We start from the raw sequence: 8,018 nt of genomic DNA, 5'->3' as shown, positions 1-8,018 counted from the left end.
GGAAACTCAAACAATTGGACAACAACAACAACAACAACAACAACAACAACAACAACAATAATAATAATAATAATATACAAAGACCTACAAATAGAAATAGAAAGACTGTGGCAAAAGCAAGCAATGGTAGTACCAATAGTAATAGGCTCCTTGGGTGCAATCCCAAAACAACTGGAGCACCACTTGAACACCATTGGTACTGACAAATTTGCTATTAGCCAATTGCAAAAGGCGGCTTTACTAGGAACTGCTTCCATCCTGCGACGATACCTGTAATACCATCAAACATCCACATCTGTCTATTCCAGGTCCTGGGTAAGGACTCAATAGGTAGACCAAATGCCAAATCCAGTCTGAACATCTGGCTGACTGTGCGATGATCCACATAATAATAATGATTGATTGATTGATACCTAGGCACCTGGTTGATACCTAGGATGCTGGCAGCAACCTATGTCAACCATCAGTGCCAGTCAGTTTGAATGTTCAGTTGACTGAGGTTCATGTCTAATGACAAATTCGCTATTAGTCAATTGCAAAAGGCAGCCTTATTAGGAACTGCTTCCATCCTGCGACGATATCTGTAATACCATCAAACATCCACATCTGCCTATCCCAGGTCCTGGGTAAGGACTCGATAGGTAGACAAAATGCCAAATCCAGTCTGAACATCTGGCTGACTGTGCGATGATCGATAATAATAATAAAATCAACCCTAAGTTTTCTTTAAGACATAAATGAGAAGACCAAAGTAAAAAAGTAATTTTTACTTTGGACATGTTATGTGCATACCCAACTCTCAGGGGAAGGCTTCAATGCTGGGAAAAGTGGTAGGAAATGGAAGAAAAGAATGACAGCAGCAAGGTGTCATTGGAAGATCTGAAACACCAGATTAGGAAGATTGTCAGAGAGAAATGGTGGTTCCTAAGAGCCAACACAACTTGATGTCATGCAATTATCAATCAAAATATTGGTGCTTGCTTAGACCTCTGCTTGAAGGCAATAATGACATTATACCATTTTAAGCTCTGAAAGTAAAGATTTTATCTCCCACCCCTTTACATTATATTGCAATATTTACTTTAAAATGTAGCAAGGCAACCTTGCTACAGTCAAAGTCTTCCCCTAGATTTTTAGCTAAAAGCCTGTGCTTTCATAGTTGGGAGCAACATGTGGCGCTCCAATCTATATAAAGTTCATGCTCATTTACTAATCTAACATCTATTGAGAAGGGTAGAAGCTGCAGTGGAAGAAGGGCCAGCACCAATATAATATTTTCCAAGTCTGTTTCTATATCATGTCCAGTAACATATATTATTTCACATAATGCAATGACTTTCCATTCCCTTGCTTCACATTTATGCTTTGCATTCATATGGGCAGGAAAACACCTCTGTTCCCCAGTATCTCAGATAATTAAATAAAATTCCTAAGATATTACAAAGTGCAGCAAAATGCAATTGATGTTGAAGTTCCCATTTTTGGCAGCATTTCTTCCCTGTCCCATTTGTTATGTGTAGGTATAGCCTAAAATTTCAGAATTATTGGTCCTTTCTGATACAATTTTGTATGAGGGTGAGAATTGGCTCTCCAAGCTTGTGGATTGGTTTCCGGACATTTCATTACCAGACTAGGTAACATCTTCAGCAGCCTTCATCATTTTCAGATATTATCTAGCCTGGTAATGAAACATTCAGAAATCAACCCACAAGCTTGGAGAACAAACCTTCACCCTCATCCTACACCTGAGCTACAGATATTCACCACTAACTAAGAAGAGAAACAACCTAGAACTAAGAAGAAATTTCCTGACAATTAGAACAATTCATCAGTAGAACAACCTGCCTCCAGAAGTTGCGAATGCTCCAACACTGGAAGTTTTTAAGACGAGATTGGACAGCCATTTATCTGAAATGGTATAGGGTTTTCTCCCTGAGCACGGGGTTGGACTAGAAGACCTCCTAGGTCTCTTCCAGCTCGATTCTATTCTATCTAAGGTCCCTTCCAGCTCTATTCTATTCTATTCTATTCTATTCTATTCTATTCTATTCTATTCTATTCTATTCTATTCTACTCTACTCTACTCTACTCTACTCTATATGAAGATTTTATTCACTGCCATCTAGTGGTCATAAAGATTATTATAATCCAGATGTGATAACCCTAATCACATCTAGCCCCATCCCATGGAAAGGTCCCTTACATTGTGTAAAGCCACTGGTCCATTAAATTTACTGTTGTCTACATTCACAAGCAGCTGTTCTTTTAATTCAGAGATATGCAGTATACATACTGATCTCTGCCTTGCCTGATCATAAGGCTTTCCAGCTTACTCATGGTTTACTTATACATAAAATTAATAAATGGGAATTTAGCATTCTAGAAAGCAAAGCCCCAGCCTCTAGCATCACCTTTAATTACAGGAGCATCCCTTGGTCCCTAGGTCAATGGATATATTCTTAGAATGTAAAAATGATACGTAGCTGATGCAGCCTTTGTGGGTGTTTGGAAATATACTCACATGCCCAGAAAAAAAAAATAGAGAAACATGGGAGAGAGAGAGAGCATTTTGGGTAAGCTACAAGGATCAGAAGTTTGCCTTTTAGTTCATGGGGATTTGCAACTCACTATCCAATGGCACTCATTTTGTGAGATATCCACTGGAGCTTAAAACATTATCTACCTCTAATAGAGGTTCTTTTCCCCTTATTTGTTTGCCTTAGCTGGACATGACACCAACAATTATGAAATCGGTATGTGGAACAGATGTCATGTTGATCTACGTGCATCAGTCATCTACAACTATCTATCAACAGATGACTGATCCAAAACAGGCATCTTCCTGATACAGTCTGAAAGATCCTAAATTTCTTGAATTCTGATAGCTTTATGTCAGACATAGGCAAATAAAAGAAGGATCAGTGACTTATTTTCCAATGCAACTTTTATGTTTAAGACAGGGGATAAAATAGTATCCTTTACCTGACCATGTTTTCACCGTATCCCCAATACTCTAAAGATGATTATCAGAAGTATCAGTGCAAGCACAGTAGCTAATTTGAACAATATATGGTACTAGACTAGGCTAGTATAGATTTAGTGGTTTGTGATCTAGCATGGTGAAAGTGGTCCAGCCATTATTGTGTAAAAATAGCCATTCTGTTAAGCCCTAATATGGTTTACTGGTAGTCATAACATGCTGGGTGAACACATTTATTGTTGGGTTTTCCTAACCTGGTTAAAAGTGTTTTGTTAACCTGATCTGAGACTCACAGTATTGTGTGACTTTCCCCAATGTGTGGTTTCCAAATCTCCACAAAAGAGTGATGGAAAAATATCAAATCACAACATTAAGTTTAAATATATGTAACTGCCATGGTAACTCACAACTGAAAAAAGATAATTTGCACATTCAAAAGCATTTTTGTATACACTAATAAAATGTATACGAGTTTACATGAAGTCTGTTGTTGTTGCTGTGATACTATTTTAAAATGTGACTAGTTAATTTATTAATTTTAATTTTTTAAAAAATATGATGGCAACAATCATGGCAATGGTATTCACATTATGTTTTACTTCCAGTTTCTAGGAGAAGAGGAATTTAGTGGTCTGCAATTTAATCTGTATAGTAACATTACAATAGCCATCAGTTAAAATCTATGCAGAAAAAAATTATCCTCGTTAAAAAAAACTGTCCATATTTACTATTTTTCAATAGTCATTAAAGGCATGCATTTTAAACAAAGACCTGCCTTATAAAAGTAGCTGCATTTTCCTTCGAAGACTTTCCTTCTCATGAAATACTTACACACTCATGGGGCAAGAGTCACCTTTTAAAATAGTTTCACAGCAACAACAATAAAAAATGTCATCAATTAATTAAAATAAGCAACAGGTTAAGAGGGCAGATGGCTCCATTATGTGCTTCAGCCCTACCCATTTGAAATCCCAAGGAAGGCAATTTTTTGATCAACAAACAGAGATTCCTCCCTTCCACCCCCCTCTAGAGATCAGCTCTTGACCGGCTTCCATGGCTGAGCATGAACCTGTTTTTAGGTTAAATGAAATCCAATAAGATATCAAATCAGTTTAGGCCTTTATTTACTGAGCTGCGGAGTGTCCTGGGGTGTGCTGTAGAGCACAGACCCTTTCTTCCTATCTCTCAGCCCCATTGTGCTTGGGTGAACAAAGCCAAGAGGTGTAATTTAAAAGCGCTGTGACCTCCTCTGAGCTGCTTCGCCCATTGTAGCTTGTGGATTACTTTTCCCACAGAGACCTTTCCTGATCATAAATATGCATGAGGAAGAAAGCCCCCACCGGCGGCTCCATGTCTAGTTTAAATAAAAATCCTTTCTGAGGTTTTTTTTTTTTTTACTTTCAGCTTCCTGGAACATCGAAATTGGAGGACCGAGGGACCAGATTAGTCCACCGGAGCTCAACCTGGAATCATAACGATCATTATAATTATCAGTTACAGAAGGGACGCTTATCGTATAACAGGTTTGCCCTGCCCCTCCCACCCTCTTTCTGAAGGCAGCAGAAGGGATGGGTGGGGAGATTCTTCCAACCAAGGAGAATTGGGTCTTCATTCATTGTTTTCCAAACAAATCGGTGGAAAATTGAGGTCCCTGGGCAATTTTCAGATTACACACTCTGTACAACTGAGATGTAGGTGTCTACACAAACTGTTATTTTGTCAATTTCAAGTTTGGAGCAGAAAGCAGGTACGTTTGGAAAAAGGAAGGGACTGCCCTCCCTCCCCACCCAATGATGCAAAGGGCGTTAAGGCAGAAGGTTGTAAACAACCTTGCATTTAAAAGTATACAGATTCCAGTCTTCCTACACTGCTTCTACTGAATTAATTTCTCTCTCTCTCTCTCTCTCTCTCTCTCTTTCTTCTTTGGCTCAATGAACTGTGGTCAAGGCCATTGTAACGTGAGCACTCCCCAGGATGGGATTGGCTAAAGGAGTCTCCAAGAGGCCCCTTTTCACAGGGGACTAATTGCTTTAGACCACCAGTATTTGGGAGCTACAGATGTCTTCCTTAATTTGCCTAGAGAGCACAATCGGGCCCATCTGTTGCATTTTCCCTCTTCCCTCCCTCCCTCCCTCCCATCCTCCCCTCTTCCCCTGTCGTTTCTTTCCTTCTATCTGCAAAGGCCTAAATTGAAAACTCATCAAAAACTAATACAAGAGCAGTTTGGCTGGAACACCACTGCCGAGGGGCTTTAGCTTTTCATAAGAGCTCCCCTGCTACTTTTGCACATAGACTGAAGACCAGGAAAAGAAACAGGGAAGCAGAAATGACCTGGGGGAAGAACAGCAGTGCACGGGGTAGAGCTAGGAACCAATAACCAGATGGCCAAGTTGCTGCAGGAAGAATAATTTGATGTCATAGCTTAATGGAATAAGCACAGGAAACATCTTTTGTTTTTATATACACATAATCATCATCCCACCCACTACCCCATAACAGAAAAGTAAAAAGGAGAGCTTCATGAAACCATCTACTATAGGTAAGAGGGTTCCCACTAGTTTAATCTCATTCATGAACTTCTTTGTGGCCTTTCTGTTTTATATCTTTTCTTAGATACCTTTTACCTTCGCTTTTAGTTTTTCCAAATCCAGATAATAAATAACTGCATTTTTTGATGATTGGGAGAAATACTTGAATGAGTCTGACTTCTCCAAATCCCTGCAATTGAAAAACTAGTATAAAATAGAGAATGCTACATCATCATTATTTTTTCTGGCTTCCATTTTTCCATGTAGATTCTATATATAAGTAATCAATGTAATTCTCTGGAGGAACCTATCAGTTTTATTGAGCTCCCACCTGTAACCCGAAGAGGTATAATTCAGAATCAGGTTTCTGACTTCTCTGAAGTGTTACTGCTTTCCGAATTGTCTCTTCAGAACCGGTTCTCTTTCCCTCCTGCTTATCTTTGTGATTCCTCTTCATCAACTCTTCCTTTTGGCCCTGCCTGCCATTTTATCTGCAAAGTACCGGCTACTGATTCTCTCTTCCCATTCCTCAGGAAGAACTTAAGGTAGATAGTAAGAATTGCCAAAAAGTCAGAGGGAAGCAGCCATTCCTTAGTTTGTAGATCTGGTCCATTTGTGGACATACAACATGCTGAGCAACACTCAGAGCAGCTTTATTTCAAAGTAAATAATAAAATATTTTTCGTCAAATTGACTGATTTAACCATGAAAATGTTTTCTTTAAAAGAAAAGGAGGTAAACGTTCCTTTAAACCTTTAACCTTGTGATGGAACACTTCCTTAACATTTTTGTACTTTCGCCATAATTATATTATGAGCATCTGTGCCCTGTAGAATTGTGTGATTGTGACCATGGAGTATGCCAGAGTGGGGATCTGGATTGGTTCATGGGACCTCTTTTGCCCAGCAGGCTCAGTGTTATCAGGGGACTGGGCTGAATGCAGGGAAGCCCCACCCCATGGCCTTCTCTGGTTCTGAGGAGAACATTCAGGATAGCAGCTCTCTGTTACTTTCCCATATCATGTAATATGGATGCTAGACAAACAAACACAAGTATGACCCACTTTGCATCTCCTCTCCTCTCACAATAGCTTAAGGGACAACTTCAAATGAAACTTGTACATCTTCATCCTGTAAAAGAAAAGGATGATGTACAAGCAAAGCCAAGATAGTTGGTGCAAAAGATATAGAAGGTGAGGAGATTGAGATGGGGCATCTGCAGGAGATGGTGATTGTAACTGCACAATCCAAGTCCACATACATGCCCCTTTTTATTTTTACTTACATGAGTAAGCTTATCCTTCCTCTGCGGATGATGTGGAGTTAGAAACCAAGAAGATAATATCATAAAGGCACTCTAAAAAGAGTAAGAACTTTCCTATTGAATAGGCAGCTTTACTGCCTTTCTGATATCAAAAAGAAGCCTACTTTCTGAGTTGAAAAAATGCACAAAAATGGAACTTAGTTTGATATCTGTGTGTAATATCTTGCCAAATACCTTGTTTTCTTTCAGCCTACCCTTTCTCTTTTTGTATTGCATCAAGGAGAAACAAAGTTAAATGCATGCACATGCATTTCTTTCTTATAAATACATGAGGATGATTTGGACTGTAGCTGGGTGTTTTCCATATAGGTCATTTAACAAACCATGCCAAACCACGAAAAAATGATTTATAAACATGAGTTTTGAACAACTAATCCTTCTCCCTTCCTTTCTCCTCCTCTCCCCCTTCCCGCTTCTCAACCTAACAATAGGTTAGAGATAATGTAGGTAAGGTGATACCTTTTAGAAGCGACATCTGTTGACAAGTAATTAATCTGACAACCTGAGTCTCATTTTCATTCTTCACCAAATCCCCATCTGAGCCTTGTACAAGTCAACAAATACAAGCCAACTTCTAGGAATATACCATCTATAACATCACCGAAAATGCTATCTACAACTTCGTACTACACTGATCATTTGTATCTCTGTGAAGTTCTAGCTTCACCACGTATTAGTCATTATTACACTGCATTGTCCCAAAGCAGTGCAACAAGATAAACAACCAACCTTTGCTGGTGTTAAGTAAAATAATGATAAGCATTGTACACTTCTGACTTTCTCTTCTGGGGGTGAAGACTTGCTGAACTGTGATTTCTTCCCTGCTTGCATATATATGTAAGATAAATAATATTATAGATAATGTCACTTTACATGCTCTATTCATTTATTTTCCAATTCATTGTTACGCTTTGAAAATAATTAAATATGTACATACCGAAAGCCAGTGAATCATCCAGAACAAAACTGATATATGGAGTATTTTCTCTATAAAAGGGATCCACTATGTCTTATCCTACTAAGTTTGAACACTGGCCTCAAAGAATTAGCTCATGTCATTAATTTCTTCCCCCAAAGGTTTTATTGGTGTCCAATGGGACACCAAGTAATAACTGTATTGGCTTAAACATACTTTTAAATTTATGACACATAACATACAAATATCAAATTTATCTTCCATTGTAGGG

The sequence above is a fragment of the Crotalus tigris genome, unplaced genomic scaffold (genome assembly GCF_016545835.1).
Source record: "Crotalus tigris isolate CLP2741 ecotype Arizona unplaced genomic scaffold, ASM1654583v1 scf7180000017638.2057652, whole genome shotgun sequence".
Taxonomy (NCBI): Eukaryota; Metazoa; Chordata; class Lepidosauria; order Squamata; family Viperidae; genus Crotalus; species Crotalus tigris.
Note: the sequence above shows the minus strand (reverse complement) of the source record.